A 21508-nucleotide genomic window follows, 5' to 3' on the forward strand; every position below is an offset into this window, starting at 1 on the left:
TAAAGACCATCTCAAATCCAGGCTCTAAACTAATGTAAATATCATGATTTTTGTGATATTTCAATACAAACTAAAATAATACAACACCTGAAAAATATAGTAATAAAATAATACAAAATATGAAAAATTAGTCTTGTGTGAAAATCTTAGAAATCAAGTTATATCAAATTGAAGAAAAGATTAGATCACTTGGGATGGATTGTGGAAAAATGGGTGAGAATGATGAAATGGGTGAATGACTAATATTGCATTGTACTTACATATTAATATGTTGAATTGAAACAACTCTGTATATCTGCATGTTCAAAAAGAAATGCACTAATTACCTTACTTATACCTCTGAATATTATCTGTACATACAATTTAAAATAATATATATAATAAAAATTAAAATATTTTATTGCAAAAGTTTATGTAGAATTACACTAGAATGAAAAATACATAATGAATAATGTATCACTAAAACATAACTAAAAGGAAAATTAACTAAATATTAAAAGCAATCATGAAGATAATGAAGATATGAGATAATAAAATCATGGGGCTCTAAACTTGAGGAACTAGAAATCAGACAAGTATCCAGTGCTATGATGTATTAAATAACACCTATTGGTGATTTTATTAATGAAAAGAGTACATAAATTGGAAGTGACGTTGTAGGTCAAGTGGTAGAGCGCTAGCCTTGACCTGAACAGCTGAGGGACAGCGCCCAGGCCCAGAGTTCAAGCCCCATGACCTTCAAAAAAAAAAAAAGAGTACATAAACGATATACATTCAATAGCATTCCATGCTTTTAGAGAGTAGATTGAGTAGTTATGCAAAACTTTTACATTATTTACATTAAGTTGTGTACTACTGCACTCATATTGAATTGAGGGAAGCTGGTGACTTTTAAACACAGATTGTAAGGAGCAGTACATATGATACTATCACTTCTACTTTAATAGTGTAAATAATTGACAACAATAATAAGCTTAAGACCACAATGCATTGAGCTGGCATGGATATGTAGCAGCTGAGGACACTACTTAATCCTACCCTCCAGTCTCCAAGTCCAGAGGCTGATACGTACAAACACAATTATTGAATTTAGGGGAAAATAACTGTAAATGTTTAATAAAAATATCAAAATTTCCGCTGGAGAAATATCAATTCCAAATTCAAACTCTACTACAAAGCCATAGTAATCAAAACAGCTTGATACTAGCACAAGAATAGATCTGAGGACCAATGGAATAGGAGTGAAGACCCAGAAATGAACCCACACACCTATAGCCACCTAATCTTTGACAAGAGAGCTAAAGAAATAAAGTGAAAGAAAGACAGCCTTTTCAGTAAATGGTGCTGGCAAAATTGGTTAAACACTTGTAGAAAACTAACGCTAGATCCTTATATATCACCCTGTACCAGAACCTATTCCAAATGGATCAAGAACCTTGAAGTCAAACCAGACACCCTGAAAATATTACAGGAAGGTATAGGAGAAACCCTAGGTCTCCTTGGCACAGGCCAAAATTTTATTAATATAGACCTAGAAACACAACAAATCAAATATTGGACAAATGGTATTTCATGAAACTGCAGAACTTCTGCATGGCAAAGGACATAGCTAGCCAGATGAATAGAAAGCCCACGGATTGTGAGAAAATCTTCATTAGCCATACAACAAGCAAGGATCTCATACTAAAATACACCTGGAACCCAAAAATTAAATCCCACAACAGCAAATCCTCAAAGAAACAACTGCCCAATAAATAAGTGGGCTTAAAGAGAGTTTTTTCTGAAGAGAAAATAAGAATGGCAAATAGACACATGAAGAAATGCTCAACCTCTCTAGCTGTAACAAGAATTTCAAATCAAGACAACATTGAGATTCCACCTCACCCCAAGGAGAATGGCTATAATCAAGAAATCTAGTAACAACAAATGCTGGAGGGGATGTGGCCAAAAGGGAGCCCTACTGCTTTGTTGGTGCAAGTTTAAACTTGTTCAGCCACTTTGGAAAGCAGTATTGAGGTTCCTCAATGACTCCACATAGGGAAGTGGCACTGTAGAGCGCTAGCCTTGAACTGAGGGACAGCACTCAGGCCCAGAGATCAAGCCCTATGACCAACATCAACAACAACTACAACCAAAAAAAAAAAAAGACTCCACATAGAGCTCCCCTATAACCCAGCAATCCCACATTAGGATATTTATCCAAACAATCAATAACAAGATTATACCAAAGCTACCAGCACAACCATGTTTATCGCAGCATTATTCACCATAGCTAAGATATGAAACCAACCTCAGTGCCCCTCAGTAGATGAATAGATCACAAAAATGTGATATATATATATATATATATATATATATATATATATATATATAATGGGATTCTATGACTCCATCAGAAAGAATGGCATTGCCCCATTTGTTAGGAAATGGAAAAACTTGGAAAAAATTACATTAAGTGAAGTAAGCCAGGCCCAAAGAAAAATAGGTCCCATGATTTCCCTTGTTTGCAGTGTCTAGTATATGTCTATGGCAAACAGAGGTCAAAGGTTATGTACATATGACCATATGAGATAATGTTGAGTGGAATGTACCCCAAGACAAGAACACAAGGCATTTTTTTCTTTCTTGCTATTGCTTTTAATGTACTTACAATGCACCATGTGATTCTTTTGTTTCTTTTGTAACAGTACAATCCGTTTTCACTGTATTTGACCTGGTGTTCTGCATCTTGTATATATATTTTTGTAATTTGATCAGGGGAAGAGGGTGTAGTGGAATGCTTAAATGGGGATGCAGGTTGACCCATTGTGAGGATGAGATGTACAGAACACTATGTTGAAAACGACCTTTACAATGTTGGTGGGGGGTGGGGGGGGTGCCGGAAGAATTGAGAAGGTGAGGAGGGAAGTAATGGTGAGGGTAACAATGCTTGATAGGAAATGTATTCATTACCCTACTCATGTAACCGTAACCCCTCTGTTCAGTATCTTTACAATAAAAAATAAAAATAAAAAATAAATAAATAAAAAGTAAAAAATGAAGGCCCCGAAGTACAATAAGATGATGGCAAATTTGAAAAATTATCAAAATTTCATTAACAATTCTACAAAAAATGATTCCATAATTTTGGCAAAATAGTAGCACTTCTGAAAAATATACAAGCTTTAAAAATGACCATTTTGAATGTGTTAACAATATGTAAGTGAATATAGCCTGGTTTGTTTTGAAGTTCTCAATATTAAATAGCTATATGTAACACATTTATTTTCATAACAACTTGTAAAGCAGAGAAAATGTAATCATATTGGTATGAAGGATTTACCAAAATTTATATAGAATGTCTTAATAAAATGTTTTATTTACAAAATAAGCATATCCCAGAGTGAACTTTTTAATAAATATATTAATCCTATATCTAAAATGAGGCCTACATTTTAAGGATATTTCCAAGAATAGCATTAGAAAACAGATGAGGTCTAGACATTATGAGCAATGGTGGTTAAGAGAGTGGAACCGGATAACAGAGAGCACGTTTGATTGACAGCCTTGAGGATGACTCAACTTGTGAAAGGAAGAATAACAACAGTGCTTCAAGCAAACTTTCTATTTCTGCTTGGATTATTTGAAAAATTCAGGCAAAATTCAAGCAGCTGCTTCAACTGTTCCCATCACTTCAGCAGGAGCATGAGGCTATACTGAGAAAATGAAGCACACTGATTTAATAACTGACAAGAATGCAGGATATGTAGAAAGTACTGCTGATTTGTGCTACTCTGCAAATCCTCTGACTATGATTTGCTATATGGGTAGGATAAAGTGTAAATAAGAGAAAATCATCTTTAACATTCTGGAAAAATATGCTTCTCCGTCATTCTAACCACATTAATATCCTAATTATGCATAAATGCAAATCGTTTCCAATATTCTTTGGTATTAATAATAGTAACTTTCTATCACTCTGCCTATCTATCTATCTATCCATCTATCTATAGACATACAAGTTTGGAAGAATAGTTTATTGATATATCTATGTTGGTATAGATATGGATATATATGGATACATAATAAAGAATACCCTATACTTTCATGTGTTAGGCAATAGTATAAACATGATGTATTTCAAAGTAGTGGAGTACACAGTAAAAATTGTGTTGTCTTTTAACATATGGTCAGATAATAAAGAAGAAAAATCTTGAATTACAAAAAGAGAGAGAGAGAGAGAGCCAGGCACCAATGGCTCATGCCTGTAATCCTAGCTACTCAGGAGGATGAGACCTGATGATCACAGTTCAAAGCAAGCTGAGGCAAGAAAGTCCATGAGACTCTTGTCTCCAATAACCCACCAGAAAACCAGATTGGTGCTGTGACTCAAGTGGTAGAGTGCTAACCTTGAGCTGAAGAGCTGAGGGACAGTGCCCAGGCCCAGAGTTCAAGTCCCACAACTGATAAAAAAGAAAAAGAAAGAAAGAGAGAAAGAGAGAGAAAGAAAGAAAGAAAGAAAAAAGAAAGAAAGAAAGAAAGAGAGAAAGAGAGAGAGATAAAGAGAGAGAGGGTGAGAGGAAGGGAGAGAGGGAGGGAGGGAGGGAAGGAGGAGGGAGGGAGGGAGAAAGGAAGGAAGGAAGGAAGGAAGGAAGGAAGGAAGAGAGAGAGAGAGAGAAACAAAGGGGCATAATAGCAAAAAGTTCTTTAATAGAATTAGAATTGGTATTCCCAGGGCTAAAATACTAAAGAAAGTAATGAACTGGAAAGTCTCTAGGCCAAAATCACCCATGAGGTTATTGCCATGAATCTTAGCTTTCCACTTTATCCACAGAAAATGTAAGGATTTCAGCGTAGATTATACTCCTTGACTCTAAATATGTTTGGATCAAAATTACAATCAAATTGTTGCTTCTTTATTGTTTCTGCGTCTAAACTTGAAATTATATTGCTCCTACTTCTCATCATTTTCTTACTCCTGTTATCCTTGATTACCAAAATTCGTTTACGCTTAAAAGTGCATTATCTTCATACAGCTATATATTTCTTCTTCCATAGGATTAAATCCTGATCTGCACAAATATGAATACCCCACTGCACAAGGCAAGTAACTACATCAGAAGTATCTAGATAACATCACTACTTTAGTATTTTTATACCAAGTAGCAATTTTATCAGATATAATTCTTTTTATTATTTGATGAGTTAGATAGATAGATAGATAGATAGACAATTTAAAGCAGTTGTACAAAGTGGTTTCAATCTATCATGTGAATTTGAGTACAATGCATCTTGGCCAATGTCACCTCTTCATTTTCCCCTTCCATCATTCTCACTTTCATCTATCGTAACCCCACCCCACAACCCAAATGTGCCAGTTTCATTTTCACAGATATATATTGAGTATAATGACTTTATTCACTCAGACATCTCTTGTATTATAGGATTTAAGGTTTGCTTTTTGTAGTTATATATAAACTATATTCTTCTAAACTCTATATAGTACAATATCTAAAGCAACAACAAATTTAGTGATATTTTAACATTTATAATTATATAAATAATACTGTATAATAAATCTATTAGCACATTTTGTGCTTATGTGCTTACAAATGTGCATAAAAATGGGCATGTTTGTGTTTTTAATCATAGAATACTCATGTATATATGAATACATGAGTATATATGTATACATATACATGTATATATATTTTTAAATGGTAATGTTTCCTGACTTTTATTTATATGATTGTGGACAAATTAGTTGTTGAATAAATTTTTGTTTCATTAAATGTAGAAAAGCACTTTAATAGTGTCTATCTCATTAGTTTCTTCTTCCCCAGAATAAACACAAAACTTGAAAAATAATTAATATTTAAAATCATGTTAATGTTAATATGCAATGTATAAAACAATTTTCTTTAATTAATGATAACTTTGTAGATTATCCTTTAGAAATTAAAGTGACTTACAATTTTGGCACAGGCATAGTTTATGTGAAAAGTCATTATCATATTTTACAGTCTGCTGTTTCCTTAATAATAAATATACTTTAAACATAAGGAACAATATGCAGCATAAACTATAAATGGATAAGAGAATCTGTCCAGTTAATAAGCTGAAACTCAACTACTAGGCATAGTATTACTCTATGGGTTAATTTAGACAAAGAGATATAATCAAGCTCATTACATGATCATTGAAAGAAGTTTTGTTTGGCTTTCAATCTGTGAAAATATATTAAATTTGAAATATACTACACAGTTCAAAAGTACTTAATATTAAGTCAATAACTGTTTCTTCCTGCAGTTGCTGCTTTTCTCAACTCTTCTCTGGGGCTAGATTTCCTTTAGAACACACAGCTAACTCTGGAATAAAATACAAACACACACCGAACTCTAATCCTAAATACTTATAATTTGATCTTACCTTTCAAGATAGTCCATAAGGCTAATGTTTAAAAAGGACACCTAACAGACTTACTACATTTAAATGTTCCTTTGTACAGAGTTACCCCAGTGTGTTGTATTGACTTTATAGTGTGAGTATGCGTGTGTGTGTGCGTGTGTGTGTGTATGTGCATGCGTGTATGCACACACTGGCTCTGGGGATTGAACTCAAGGACTCATGTTCTCACCTAGCTTTTGTTCTCAAGGCTCAAACTACCACTTCAGTCACACCTCCAGTTCTCTACACTGATTCCTATCTACTTAATTATGTGACTGTGGAAAAGTTAGTAAAGTCACAGAAAATCAATGCAATATCTAAACAGATGAGTGAAAATGAACAGTAAGGAGAGAAATGGATACTGAAATATCATATCATAGTACAATAAAACTGCAAGCAATGTCCCTAATATACATAACCAAATATTAGCAAATACCAACCATCGATACATGAAAAAGATTATACAACATGACTAGATTAGTTTATTCAAGATTGAAAATAATTTAGGAGATAAATCAATGTAACCTAATTCGTTAAAAAAGTCATAACATCAGTAGAATCAGAAAACTTTTGTCAAAGTTCAACATTGATTCATGACAAGAAATAACCTGGACAGCTACAAAAAACAATATATTCAATGATATAATAGTACATACTGACCTCACCTCAATATTGAGAACAAACAAAGTATAATATTTAAATATTAAAACTATAAAATATAATATAAAAGTTTAGTCTGTCAGAATATTTTAAAGTACTATAAATGTATAAAGCAAATATTACTTTGATTCACTGTAATACCTGAAGTTAGCACTTATACCCTAATAAGGAACCAAATAGGAAAAAGGCATTGATCAACAATACTTCTGTGAATGAATGAAAATAAACACAATATGAGAAAAATCCAACAAATATTAATCAGTGCATTTAAATAAAATTTGATAACTAGTATATGTCTGAGACAAGCAGAAATGGTCAGATAAGTTGATGTTAGGGAAATGAACCCCAAAATAAGGACTCAAATGTTTTTTTTTTCTTTCTTGCTATTGTTTCTAACATATTTTTAAGCTATTTCTTTGTTGCTTTGTATGTCCCTCCCCCATGCTATAACCCCTGTTTTCACTATATTTGATATTGGTCTAATTTGTGGAGGGGAAGAGAAAAAACAAATTGTTTAAATAGGGATACAGGTGGATCCATTGCAACAATGAGATGTACAAGATGTTATGTCGAAAAATGAACTTTACAACTTTGGTGGGGGTTGTGGGGGGCGGTAAGGGATGGGAATGGAAAACAATGGAGGAGGCAACAATGCTTGATAAGAAATACACTCATTACCTTGCCCATGTAATTGTAACCCCTAGGTACAGCATTTTCACAATAAAAAATCATGTCAACCATAAAAATCTGTGCTAATAAATGAGAAAAGAGAAAGTATTTAATATGATGAATTTGTTTTTCTAATCTGATTAGGGTCATTCATTTCCTCTCAGCTGTTAGTTATTTAAGCGCCACCTACCCTATGCCTAATACCATGTTTTATAATAGAAACTGTCAACCAAAAAGTGCCTAAGACACAATTTGCTTCCAATCTCAGTGAGAAATAAAAGAGACAACTAATAACAGTGTAATATATCTTTTGTTGTCTGTTGCAGTTGTTTGAATAGATGTTTCAGGTTAGACAAGGTGAAGTTCCTACTTGAACTTGAACAGGTGTAACCTTTTTCCCTAGCTTGCTTTCAAATCAGATTTTCAGGAAAAACCTGTGAGTTTGCTGTAAGAGAAGACAGAGAGAGCACATAGAGGATCGGGTTTGATTACTAAAAGGGACCTCACTACCTCACTACCTTACTACTTCACTGTCAAAAGCTCAATGCAGGAAGGAGCCCTAGCTGGATTTTTTCGAATGGAAAGGGAGACAGAACAGAAAGGGAGAGGTGAAGCTTAAAACAGAAGAGATAGCAATGACTAAGTTGAAGTGGAACAGAAGCTGAGTGTGTCGTTCCCTGTGAGTGTGCATGTCTAATGTGTGCAAGGCCCTTGATTCAATCCCCAGCACCACAATAATAATTAAAAGTAAATGAGTGGGATATCATCCCATAGATAGGCAACCAAAGTTTTAAAATGAGCAAGAAGTTACCTAATAGTTTATGTTTTTAGAAATAATTCTTTTGTGTCCATCTATCAAAAATTTTGAGTAGGGAGGGTGGCCATTCTGAGATTTGAAGCATATTTCCAGAGTGAAATGAGGCCAATAGAATTACTGAGAATATCTCAAGTGAATTTCCATCTGATCGCGGTTTGTTACTGCTATTGGCTTTTTAAAGCATGTTTTGTGCTATGTAGTCTATTAAACAGATATAGTGTCTAACATTTCTAAATACTCTTATATTTCTATCAGTTTCCTTCTTTTGTTTGTTTCTCCTTTGTGAAAATGGGCCTTGAACCACAAATAGCATTCTGCCATCTGAACCCCACCCTCAACCCTTTTATGCTTGCTACATTCAGCTAGAGTCTTACACTTTTAATCCTGGACTGCCTGGCTTGCAATACTTCTGCTTCTGTCTCTTGTGTATTACACATTCCTAGGTTGTTATTGTTGTTGTTGTTTATATCTCTCTACTGGCCACAAATAGAAATCTTTTTGATTGATCTCTACCCCTGAGTAGCTGAGATATCAGGCACTGGGCCATGACCTCCCCTTTACATTCCATCCTACAGTCAAATGCTCACCATTTACTCTCGATGAGTGATGAAATTGTCTGTGTGTGGTTCTCTATGTTGGCACCTGAATGACACAGAATTTTAGTGGAAATGCTCTTCTTTGTTCAAATATATGCTGAAGTACATTTTGTAGATAAAAATCCTTAATCGTATCAATCTCCCACATCCTATTTTGATTTTGCTGAGGGGGAAAACAAAGAAAATGATATAATGGAAGTGTTATGGTCTTTCTTGGTGAGAGTTATAATTTGAATGGGGAACTGAAGCTTGCTATTCAGATCATTTTATCAACAGGGAGAAAGATCGATAATACAAACATTACATTATTTACTTAATAGTTTTATTATTTTTCAAATGGCATGTACCTCTCCAATTTCTCCAGTCATTCTTTAAATGTTTCCTTTTCCCCAAAACTAAATGAGTGTCCAAATAGAAAATGAAATATTATGTTCACATTTGATAAAAACAGTATAGTTTATGTTGGAATTTCAATGGCTTCTTGCTTTGCTCCTTTTAAATTCAAGTAAATTCTCAAGTTGGCTTGGGACCCTGGGCTGCTACTTAAGTCAGTAACACTTGCTTATGTGTTTTGGGAAGGTATTTCCTAGGGGTGAGTACAGCCCTCTATGTGTAGATAGGAAGAATCAGGCAGAAAGAGGTACATTCTCCGACTGGGGCTTGATGACAGGCTACTGCAACCTCCTAAAGAGAGAATTGGTTGGTTTATGCCACCTGGTGTCAACCCTTAGCCCTGGCATACATATCAGCTCAGTGAAGCTTGGTGAGAAGCTCTCGATCGAGACATCTTTCTGTTAAGCCTAGTTTTGGCCATGGTAGACAGTAAATGATTATTGATTCAATCAAACAAGGCTCAGTGTTCTCAGTGTCTATTAGGTTAGCAGAAGTACCTTACAGTAAAAATAATATCAATATATTTCTAAAATTAAGTTATTGACACAAGTGTAGAAGAAAGCTGAGATTGATGAACCATCAAGCTATCTATTCTGCATCTCTTCCTCCCTTCTTCCTTATCTTCCTCCTTCCCTCCCTCTCTCCCTTCCTTCTTTTCCTTCCTTCCTTCCTTCTTTCCTTCCTTCCTTCCCTCTTTCCTCCCTCCCTTCCTTCTTCCCTCCTTCCCTCCCTCTCTTCCTCCTTCCTAACTCTTCTCCTCTCCCTTTTATCTTTTTCTTTTCTATATTCATATCGGTACTGGGGTTTAATCTCTAGGCATCTTTCCCTCATCTATTTCTGCTCATGGTTAGCACTAACACTTGATTCACAGCTTCACTTATAGTTTTTGCTGGTTAATTGGAAATAAGAGTCTCCTGAATTATTATGCCCAGGCTGGTTTAAATTTACAATTCTCAAATCTCATCCTTCTGAATATCATTTATAGGTATGAGCCACTGGCATTTGGCAAGTATTTTATATCCTTCCAGAATCATCGATTGTTAATAAACCTATGTTGCTCTCACTCAGCTTTTTCATTTTCAACTGATATTCTACTATTTCAGTCACCCCTCCAACACCCAAATTCACCTTACACTAAAGGCAAGTTTCCTATCCTTGACTCACTGAAGTTCACTTTCCATATCTGTAATTAAGACAGATTTTTTCCATCTCAAACAGCATAATGCATTCCTTGAGACTGATAATGGGCAGTAGATGAGGGTGAGGGGACATTAATTATAAGTATCACCCTTCTCCACACACAACACAACTCAGAGTGAGGGGATATTAGTTATGAGTATCGCTCTTCTCCACACAACACAACTCAGGCACTTTCAGCACCTCAAGACACCATGCAACATGAAAGACGATCCTTTTTCTACTTCTCTCCTCTGCTCTTTTGCAATGGGAGTCTGATGTTTTAGGAGAAATGCAGTTTGGTTGGCTTCTCTCTCACTGCAAGAGAAAGCAAAACCAGTTCCACACAGAGGGATAGCTTTCATTTTCTAGACAGGCTCTGCCTCATGATTTTTGCACCATTTCTGTTTGTGTTATAATAATAAAGATGAGATAGCTTTGGTCATTCAAGATATAATCTGGCCAAGAATAAACAGAATTTTTTTTTAAAAATGCTGCACACAGGATGATTACCTTGTCAGCTGAGGTATGAGGGCAGGTTTGTAGATAGTAATAATCAGTTTCTATAGGCTAAATCTTATCCTCTGTTCTTAAGGAGCTGGTACTGACATTTAATTCATTCTTGGTTGTGTGTTGTCAAAGTTTCTGTACCAGGCTTTTTGCTAATAAGGACATGAGGTTTTCTGGCAGTCAATATATTTCCTTTTTATTATATCATAATTGTAAAATCTGCTGTAAATAGTGTTTTTTTTAATTGAAAGGTTTTGGAGACAAATGAAAACAAATTCATGAAAAGTGTGGTCCAGGGACGTCGCTCAGAGATAGCTAACTTAGCATTAGTAAGGCCCTGGGTTCAATCTCCAGTACTGCAAATAAAGAAATGAACACATAAAAAAGGGGAAAAAAACTAAAAGAAATTTATGGATAGTGGTCCTAATTGTCTTTCTGGTAAATATCTTTCCACTGAGAAAAGTGCTCCCTGATTTTAAAATCAAGCCCATCATGTGAAACTCGCTAAGCACTCTGTCACAGTTTCAGCAGAATGGCTTGAGACTGACAGAAAACCTAGGAACCAGAAAAGTTATTACAGTTCTTCAAACTTATCCCATTGCAGAATCACACGTGTTTATTTTTACTAGAGACATTGAAAGTCAAATTGTCTCCTGTGCCCCAGAGAAATCTCTGCGAAGAGGTGGTGTGTTCCCAAAATAAAGGTGCATTTGAAACAGCTAGGGCTCTTATTAAAATGCAGATTGGGGTTTAGAAGCTATGAGATGGGGGCTAGCAAGAGAGGCCTGTGGTGCTGGGTAATGGGACAAACGTTCAAGTGCCAAGAGTATATGTTCTTGCCTTCCCAGAACACATGAACTTAACTGGTTTCTTATTATTTAAATAGCATTAATGGTGTAGTGTGAGAGCTCACCGAGTAGGTGCTGTATCCACAGTCTGTCAGTGCTCTGCATGGCATGTGTAGGTATTAACACACATGCACTGAACTATTAAGCTGGACTATACAGTCCAGTACTGGTAAGTTTGATACAAGAAAGAATGATGCTTTTGGAATTATCACAACTGAGATCATAGGAATTGTGAACAAGTGGGGAATCATCTTCAAGTAGATAGTCTCCAAATATTTTACTGTCAATACAGATGTTAATTTATATATTATTGTGGGAAGCAAGCTGACATTCTAGATGATGAGCATGGGGATTTTTAATGATAAACTTTCAGTCTTGATGTTTAAAAATCATAGCCATGGAATAATGTGAATAATCTCAGGTGTCTTGACATTGCCTATTAGGAGATATTGTAATAAATACAAAATCTTTAGACTGTACCAATGATATTGATGTCATGATTATTGCAAACATGGATATCTTAATGGTGTTTCTTATATTTTGAGAAACAAACACTATTTTATTATATAATTTTATACTATCCAATATGTTCTCAGTAGCCTTGAGGAATATTAGGTTTTTTGTTTGTTTGTTTTTGTTTTTGTTTAAGGAAGTAGGGCATGGCTTTCCATTTGAACAGATAATCATGAGTATTAAGACTAGTAAAATAAATCTGTCTCTTAATGCTATACATTCTGAAAATTTTTGGAAACAATGAACCTAAATAGATTAGCAATAATCTGAAGAAAATATTAATATTATATTTCCTTTAATATTATTGACATTTAATAAATTCAGTACAAGCTTAACACCACACCTGCTCAAAAGGTTATTATCTCTTACTTCTAGAGAAATCCCAATATATTTATTATTTAATTTCATAAGAAACACAAGTCATTTGGCTTATTTCCTTTTTACTTAAAATTTGATAAACTGACTTTTAACATAAACTGACTTTTAACATTCTGTGACAGTTTCTTTCATGAGTAAAGAAAGAATGCTTATTTTCAAATTTTGACTGCTGATGTAGGTAATGGCTCCCTCTACTGGTCAAATTATGTTTGTGGTGTGTACGTAGAGGATTTAGATGATTTAAAGTATAACAGTCTGAAAATAAAGAGAATTGGTAAGTTGTGATAACTTGATTCTTCTATTTCAGTAAAAGCAATCTTTTCCCCTATCTATGTATTACTAATCATGAAAGGAATAAAATATGTATTTAAGTAATAAAGGCATAGTAATAACCAAAAGAATTTATTTGATCACAAAAACCCTTTATTTTCAAGCAAATATCACTCTTTTCTAGGCCTAATGATATGATGGAATAAAAACTTTCTTTTCTTCAAAATCAATATGCTTTTCCTGATTATTTTTGGCTGAATAATATTACTTTTGCCTTGAATTTGACTTCTCAGCAAAATAGTATATTTTGTAAAAGGATATCTATTAAATTTCTAACTAGGTATCCCAAAAGTGAATTAATCAAATGATTTTAGTGCTATCAGATGTACTACTATGCATCTATTTTTCTTTCACTTAAAAACTGTCCACAAATGACTTCCAACCCAGAAGGTACAACAAACCACTTTCCCATTCCAAAGCCTGCAGATTAGCACATCCTAAATAATATATACAGTATACTAAGAAGATTCCGGTTCATACTACTTTACCATTTTTTCCATATGTATTCATCATGCTTTAATGTACAGTTTTTTCTTCTTTTTCAATCTACTTGGCCACAAATTGGTTCAAAAATTAACAACTTGGCAACTCTTAAGTTTTATGTCTAAATGCAACAACACTGATAAAATTCTTTCAGGCTGAAAGGAAAGAAAGCAGAAGTATGTGAAGATATTGTCCCAGCAAAATGTTCCTAGTTATTACTTGGTAGATTGCCTCTTGAATGTCAAATCAGAGCTTATTCATGTAGAACCATGACAGTGATGCCTTCTACGGTTTACAGGACCCAAATTTTGCTGCACCTGGTACCCTTCAACATCTTTCCATAAGAGACATTTTTGTACTCAAGTTCACGTTCTGAATTCTGCCTCCCTTTATGGAACTAATAATTTTATGTTTGAATTAATTTTTTACACTTTTTACTCTGGCTATTTCTGAATCCATCAGCAATGGAACTCCCAGAAGATTGTAGATACCATTTACAATCAAATTGCAATGTTTCCAATTCATCCCTCTGGGAAGTTTGTACTTTGAGTTATTCCTTTGCCTCCAAATGCTGAAAATTAAAGAAATTTTGATAAACTTTTCTTATAAATCAAATATTAGTAAGTAATCATATGTATGAGCCCCAATTATACAACATTAATGTGAACACATTTTGGGAAATTAGATTCAAAGTAGAAATTGTTAGTAATTTTTCTCCTTTGGTCATGAGGATTAACTCTTTTAAATAAAACTTTAATAAGAGGATGTGAAAACTGTGGTTATTGTATAAATTATAAATCTAGGTAAAACTGCAATGTCCCTTTTGGTTATTTGAATGTAAAGTATTACTATAAATATTTCTCAAAGCAAAATGTCTTGTGAAAATGAGACGAGTCTCTAGAATCAGAACGTTTGGGAAGAAGTGGCCAGTGGTATGAAAAGTGCTTTTTTCTTTCTTTGTTTGTTTCTAACCTATTTATAGGGTACCACGTGATTTTTTGTTGCTCTGTATGTCCTTCCCCTACTGTATAACCCCAGTTTTTACTGTATTTGATGTTGGTATAATTTGGGGAGAGGAAAGGAATAAACAAATTGTTTAAATAGGGTTACAGGTGGACCCATTGCAACAATGAGATGTACAAGATGCTATGTCAAAAAATGAACTTTACAATTTAGGTGAGGGTGGGGGAGTGTAGTTGTGGAGATGGGAGGGAAAGGATGGGAGGGGAAATACAAAGGAGGAGGCAACAATGCTTGATAAGAAATGTACTCATTACCTTGCTCATGTGATTGTAACCCCTCTGTTCAGTATTTTCACAATAAAAAACTTATTTTTAAAAAGTTCAACTAATGCTGAACAGTTAACAAGAGGAGTGAATGATTTTAGTTTTCACTTTTCTGCTGCAAGAGCAGGTTCAATAGCCAAAAGGGACTTTTACTTTTGAATTGTATACAAGCCTAAAAGACATGTGATTTGATCTTTCTTCCCCCACAATCACTTGCAAATATTTGTTTCAACTTAGGACACATTAATGGTACTCCAAAAGTATTTTTAAAATACATTTACCTACGTTATTTGATCTAACCTTAGAGCTTTTAAAGCTATGAGATGTTATCTTAAGCTAATCCATTATTCCTAGACTACTTCTAACTAATGGTCAACTAGCTTGTGTTGGAACATTTTTATTATCAGGAATTGACAACTTTTTAGTATCTTAATGAAATGCTATAACTTTAAGAGAGTTTGTGTGTTCTAGGAAAAGTGCCTCCTTATACTTCTTTGCCATTGGTTCTCTTTCTGTTCCTTTGAAAGAGGTAATGGCTCTATGTTATGTTCATTTTACAGCTTCTCATATGGCATAATGAAAAACATTTTACTATGTGGAGTTCCTTTTCTGATGTATATTTATTGTTATTTTTATGAATGTTTATAGTCAAGACTTGAGCAATTTTTACATGATGTTTTAAATCTAAAGAGAATATAAGGAATCACTTGGTACTCAAGTATATTTATTATATTTTAGGATAAATGAATACAAGTTTAAATGACATCAGTATTAGAACAGTTTGTTGGTCGTTCTCATTGCATTTTATAGAATACATATGAGATGTGAGCTATTGGGACAAAGTGGTAGACTTTGATAGTTAATTATAACAGGTCTTGTTATGAATTTTTTTGAGAGCTTATTTTCAAAAATGACTCCCTGGATAACCAATCTCTCATTCAGAAGCAGTCAGTTTCACGGTTCATCCACCCATTTAGATGCCGCAAATAGTGTAGGTGTTTGGGAAATGTTTCCATCATAGCAATGTTTCTATCAGAAGAATAAGTTTTAGATGACACTGCATGCATAATTCACAGGAGAAGAGAAGAAATAGAATTATCTTTAAAAGTTGAGTTGTCTTCCTTATGACATTGAATAATTTCACATACACAAAAAATAGGATATTTATTCTTTAGAGATTTTTAGTTTCAAAGGTGGTAAGGATAAATCAGTTTCCTGCTGAGGACATTTTCAAAGAAGTTATGGAGTTTTCAAAAACAGTAGAGTCAACAATTCTAAAGATTTCCTTCTTGAATAGTATTAGGTTGTTTGCAAACTAATCATTTGGTAGAGATTATAGTTTTTTTCTATAGGAAATGGGTTTTCAGATCGAAATCGTCAGAGCTCCTGTGTTTTTACTTATTTTTCTGATTGTTTATAGATATCATGAGTACCTTTGAATGCAGAAATTTCAAGAGGAGTGATAATAGCTTCACAATGGATGGATAGACTCACAACCAGCCTCTCAGAAAGACTATTTGCACTGCACAATGCACTTTGCCAAATTAATTTTCACCTTAAATAATTGAAGAATACAACTTCTTGTGTAAATAGATGTCAAACTGTCCCTCCATCTTTATCTGATATTTGTTCAGTTTGTATCCAAAAGAAAAACTCTGGATAACATGAAATGTTAACTTATAGCTGTGTTACACAAACTTTGGATATTAATGACACAATTTAATTCCTAAGTCTTTTTGCTATAGGCAAATCAAGAAAGTGATTCAAATTTGGAAATGTACACAGTACACATTAAATAGTATCAGGTGATTATGATTACCATTTTGATTTAGAAACATAATTCCTAGTTTCTTTGTGAGTGATTTGTGAATCTTTATTTTTTACATCTTTATAACAGGTACAGATTTCTTGTCTAAGTTATTTCAGACTGTGCTCACAAATAGAATAGGGGCTTGACCAATACTATCTTGTTTTTTTTTTTAGTGGAATAGAATGAAAAGCTGATCAGATCTGATCTGATCTGATCTGATCTGGGAAAGAGGGAGGGTCAAGTTGAGGAAGAGCAGAAAGGAAAGTGACAGGAAAAGGCACCAGTAGCATTAAAAAGAGCTTACACAGCTCTAATGATCTCCCATATATTAGAACACGTATACTATTTTTATTATTTTTATTGTGAAAACACTGTACAGAGGGGTTACAATTACATGGGCAAGATAATGAGTACATTTCTTATCAAGCATTGCAACCTCCTCCTTTGTTCCCCTTCCCATCCCTTCCCAATCCCCTCCCACACTCCCCTCCCCAGCCCTCCCCCCCCACCAAAGTTGTAAAGTTTGTTTTCAACATAACGACTTGTACATCTCATTGTTACAATGGGTCCACCTGTATCCCTATTTAAACGATTTGTTTTTTCCCTTCCCCTCTACAAATTATAACAACATCAAATACAGTGAAAGCAGGGGTTATACCATGGGGGAGGGACATACAAAGCAACAAAGAGATAATCTTATACATGTGTTAGAAACAATCGCATGAAAGAAAAAAAACACATTTGAATACATATCTTAGGGTTCATTTCCCTAACATCAACTTAACTGACTTTTTCTGCTTGACTCAGACATATACTAGTTATTGCACATAAGGGAAATCATGGGACTTATGTTTCTTTGGGCCTGGCTTACTTCACTTAATATAATTTTTTCCAAGTCTACTATTTAGGCTGAATGTTGACAGTGGGGATGGCTGTGTATTTGTGGGCATTGTAAAAGAAAAATGCTTCAATATTGACAGTAGGACAAATAAAACCTACTTAAAAGGAAAAAGAACAAATTTAACAAACATAAGTTCTATCATACATAAGTTCTATCATAACAAATACATACTCAAATGTAAAAGGTTTTATGTAATTTTCTCTATGAAGATGATAGTTAAGTATAATCATGATAAAAATATTTTATAATACAAATAACTGACATGAAGTTACAGTGGTCTTATAGATAACAATAATTCCCAAGTAAATAATTCTCCAACAGAAGCTGGGTGCTGGTGGCTCACCCTTGTAATCCTATCTACTCAAAAGACTGAGATCTGGGGATAGGCTGGAAGACAGCCCAGACAGGAAAGTCTATGCAACGCTTATTTCCAATTAGCCACCTAAAGTCTGGAAGTGGAACTGTGCCTTAAAGTGGTGGAACATTAGCTGAGAGCAAAAAGCTGAGAGATTGTTCTAAGACCTGAATTCAAAAGGAATAAAATAAAATTCTCCAACAGATTTTAAAGTTAAAGTTTGACTTTTTTTCAAAGCAACATTAAACTTGAAAGATACTAAACAAGGTATTAAAAGCAACATTATAAACATTTTCCCTATGACAATATACATCTGCTAATTTTAGATGTGTTGAGTATAGTGCTTCCTATTTTAAAGGTGAAATAATTCAGCAGTGATACTCACTATGCACTATGTTGGAAATGGCTGGGAGGGAAAACACTGGGAGAAAATGAGGAAAGAAGTGACCTGTTCAAAAGAATTGTATTCAATAAAAAAAATGGAAACTCACATCTGCATACATACACACATACACCCACTCCTATATTTTCATTTATTCTTCTTATTTTTCAGTACTCTAAAATGAAATGTACTACAATATAGAAAAACCTGAAAATGTGAAAGAAAAAGTGTAACAAAAGCAAGCCAAATTAAAACAAAAAAGGAATTTTAAGCACTTATTTTGGTTTTTGCATATTTTACATAAACATTTTTACTGGTGATTTTATATGCTATTACAATTTTAAATTATTTTCCAATAATGGTTAATCTCATATGTTTACAAATTGCAATAAGATTATGTCTTACACTGAAGTAATTATATTGATTTTTCACTAAAAACATGGAAAAAAGAGAAAACTATATAAGTTATGGTCTTATACTGCTATTTCCACTAACTTTGAAATAGCATTTGTAACTGGTCTTATTAATTACAACTAACTTTTCATGCTCAAATAAACAGATCATTGGTAGTCAAACTGAGAAATCACCAGGAAAATATCAATAAAATAGATTTTTAAGAATCACAGTTTCATTGCTGTCAATGCATCATGTGCAGAAATTGCAGTAAATAGATACGTGAATATAAACAAGCCGAACACAACAGTCATACCCATAATAAACATCCCACACCAACTCTTTAATTGGGCATTGGTATTGAGAGAAGGTATTTTATAAGACACCAATTTACTCACTTATGGGAAGTTTTCAATTTTCCAGGACATTTTTTTAGCCCATTTTTCCCTCTTAAGGCATATTTCCTTTGGAAGCCAAAGAAAATGGTGTATTGATGACTCTGTATTGCTTTAAAAAAAATCAAAAGGGAAAAGCAGATGTGTGTGTAATTGTTATAGAGCATAGTGATTTTTGAAATACCAAAAGCTAGAATTAATTGGAAGCCTTATATGACCCAGGAAGATGGCATTTGTATGTTAACTATGGAAAGTGTTACATTTTTCATATAGAACTCACAGAAGTATGTGGAAATTGAAAGATAAAACCAATCTCTACAATCTAAGCTTTAGCTCTGTTCAGAATTAGAAGGCTGCCATGGTGAGAGGTCAACAGGAGAAACAGCTGAGTCCTCTCTGAGTTTAACCACCCACATTGTGTGCACCCAAACTTTGACCAGGAAATGAGAAAGCATTAGGTGCCTAAGAAACCAGACAGAAGTCTAAAATTATTAGCTGGTGGAGAACTATTTATGATTGTTTTTTTATCAAGAAAAACACTAATCCACTTTTCATGTGGGCAATTCATGCAAGCTACAGTCACTAAGATCTTGTAGGCTGACTTATTGTGGGCTACTTATCCCTCTAGGCCTGTGGTGTATTTTGATGGCACACTAGCCAAATACCTGAAGAAGAAAACTGAACATTAAACATAGACCTCACTCCTCTATGAGGAACTCAAACAAGTAAACATGTTTTACAAATTTTAAATCATCCAGATACCTGGTTTAGACCTGTAGCAAGTCTGTTGTTTAGATTTTTTAAAAGATAATACTTGTACCAGAGATTTGTGTAGAATTACATTATTCTTTAGTTTATAATGGTTATAATGAATTATACTGTACAGAGATCAACCTAAAAACATAACAATTGTGTTGTAAGGAGATAAATCTCAAACAAACATAATCATAGTATGATTTTGAAAATGAAATATTATATAGGTTTACATTTTTTCCCAATCTCAAAAACTAATTGTTTTCTTTCATATATACTACCAATGCCTATATACTGAGAAAGGGAGACATCATAAGGAAACTAGTAGCCTATCATTTTCCCAAAACTGCTTGCTAACCCCCATTGCTTATACAATTAAGCAATTTTTATCACATTCCAATAAATAAAATTAATTTCTAAAATACCAATGTTTATGTTTCTCTTTGGTATATTTACAATCATCATTACCTTTACCTTCAAAACTAATGGTGATTGTAGGGAATGCTAATAATCTTTATTTTTAATATTAAAAAATTCTCAGAAGAATATTTTTTAGTAACTGGCAACATTAATATGTTATTAACTGAATGGTGATTGATAGTATCTATGGTTGAGAATCACAAAATTAGAGCAATAACCTTAGGCATGGCTTATCTTTGAATGATTTCTATCACTCACATTACTAATAAACTACTTTCTGGATATGACTTTTCTTGCATGAGCAGAGACCTAGCTGATCATCAAAAGCCAGTGCAGTGCTAAATTGAGGAAAATATTTCATATACTGGTCTTTTCATTTCCTAGCTGATTTCCTTATGAAACTTGATGTCGCTCCCTAGCCTCTTCTCCAAAAGTTAATTCTACAGGACTGGAAATTCATCTGCATTTTGCTTAAGCTGAAGCATGCCTGAGAATGTTAACTATGGAAACAGGTATGACCTGATTAAATTTAAATTGTTAGCTCTTTCTACTAGTGAAGGGTGCCCTGGCCTAGTGGGGTTACTTTGGGGGGTAAATATAAAGGTCACTATAGTTATATTGGAAGCCCCAAATATTCTTGCAAATTTTATGAAGGTAGGGGAAATACATAATTGCTTCATGTCTATAGCTCTGAATGTAATGTGATTGAATGGGGATTTTTTTTTCATTTTCATGAGTAAATGATCTTGTAGGACATTTTATCCACATACCTGAGGACTATTTGAGTTTTCTTTTGAAAACAGTTGTGTTGTTGTTGTTGTTTTTTTTTTTTTTTGGTCCGGTCGTGGGGCCTGAACTCTGGGCCTGGGCACTGTCCCTCAGCTCTTCAGCTCAAGGCTAGCGCTCTACCACTTGCGCCACAGCGCCACTTCCGGCTTTTTTCTTTTTGCTTATGTGGTGCTGAGGAATGGAACCCAGGGCCTTGAGCATGCAAGGCAAGCGCTCTACCACTGA

Source organism: Dipodomys ordii, unplaced genomic scaffold (genome assembly GCF_000151885.1).
Source record: "Dipodomys ordii isolate 6190 unplaced genomic scaffold, Dord_2.0 Scaffold73, whole genome shotgun sequence".
NCBI classification, from domain to species: Eukaryota; Metazoa; Chordata; class Mammalia; order Rodentia; family Heteromyidae; genus Dipodomys; species Dipodomys ordii.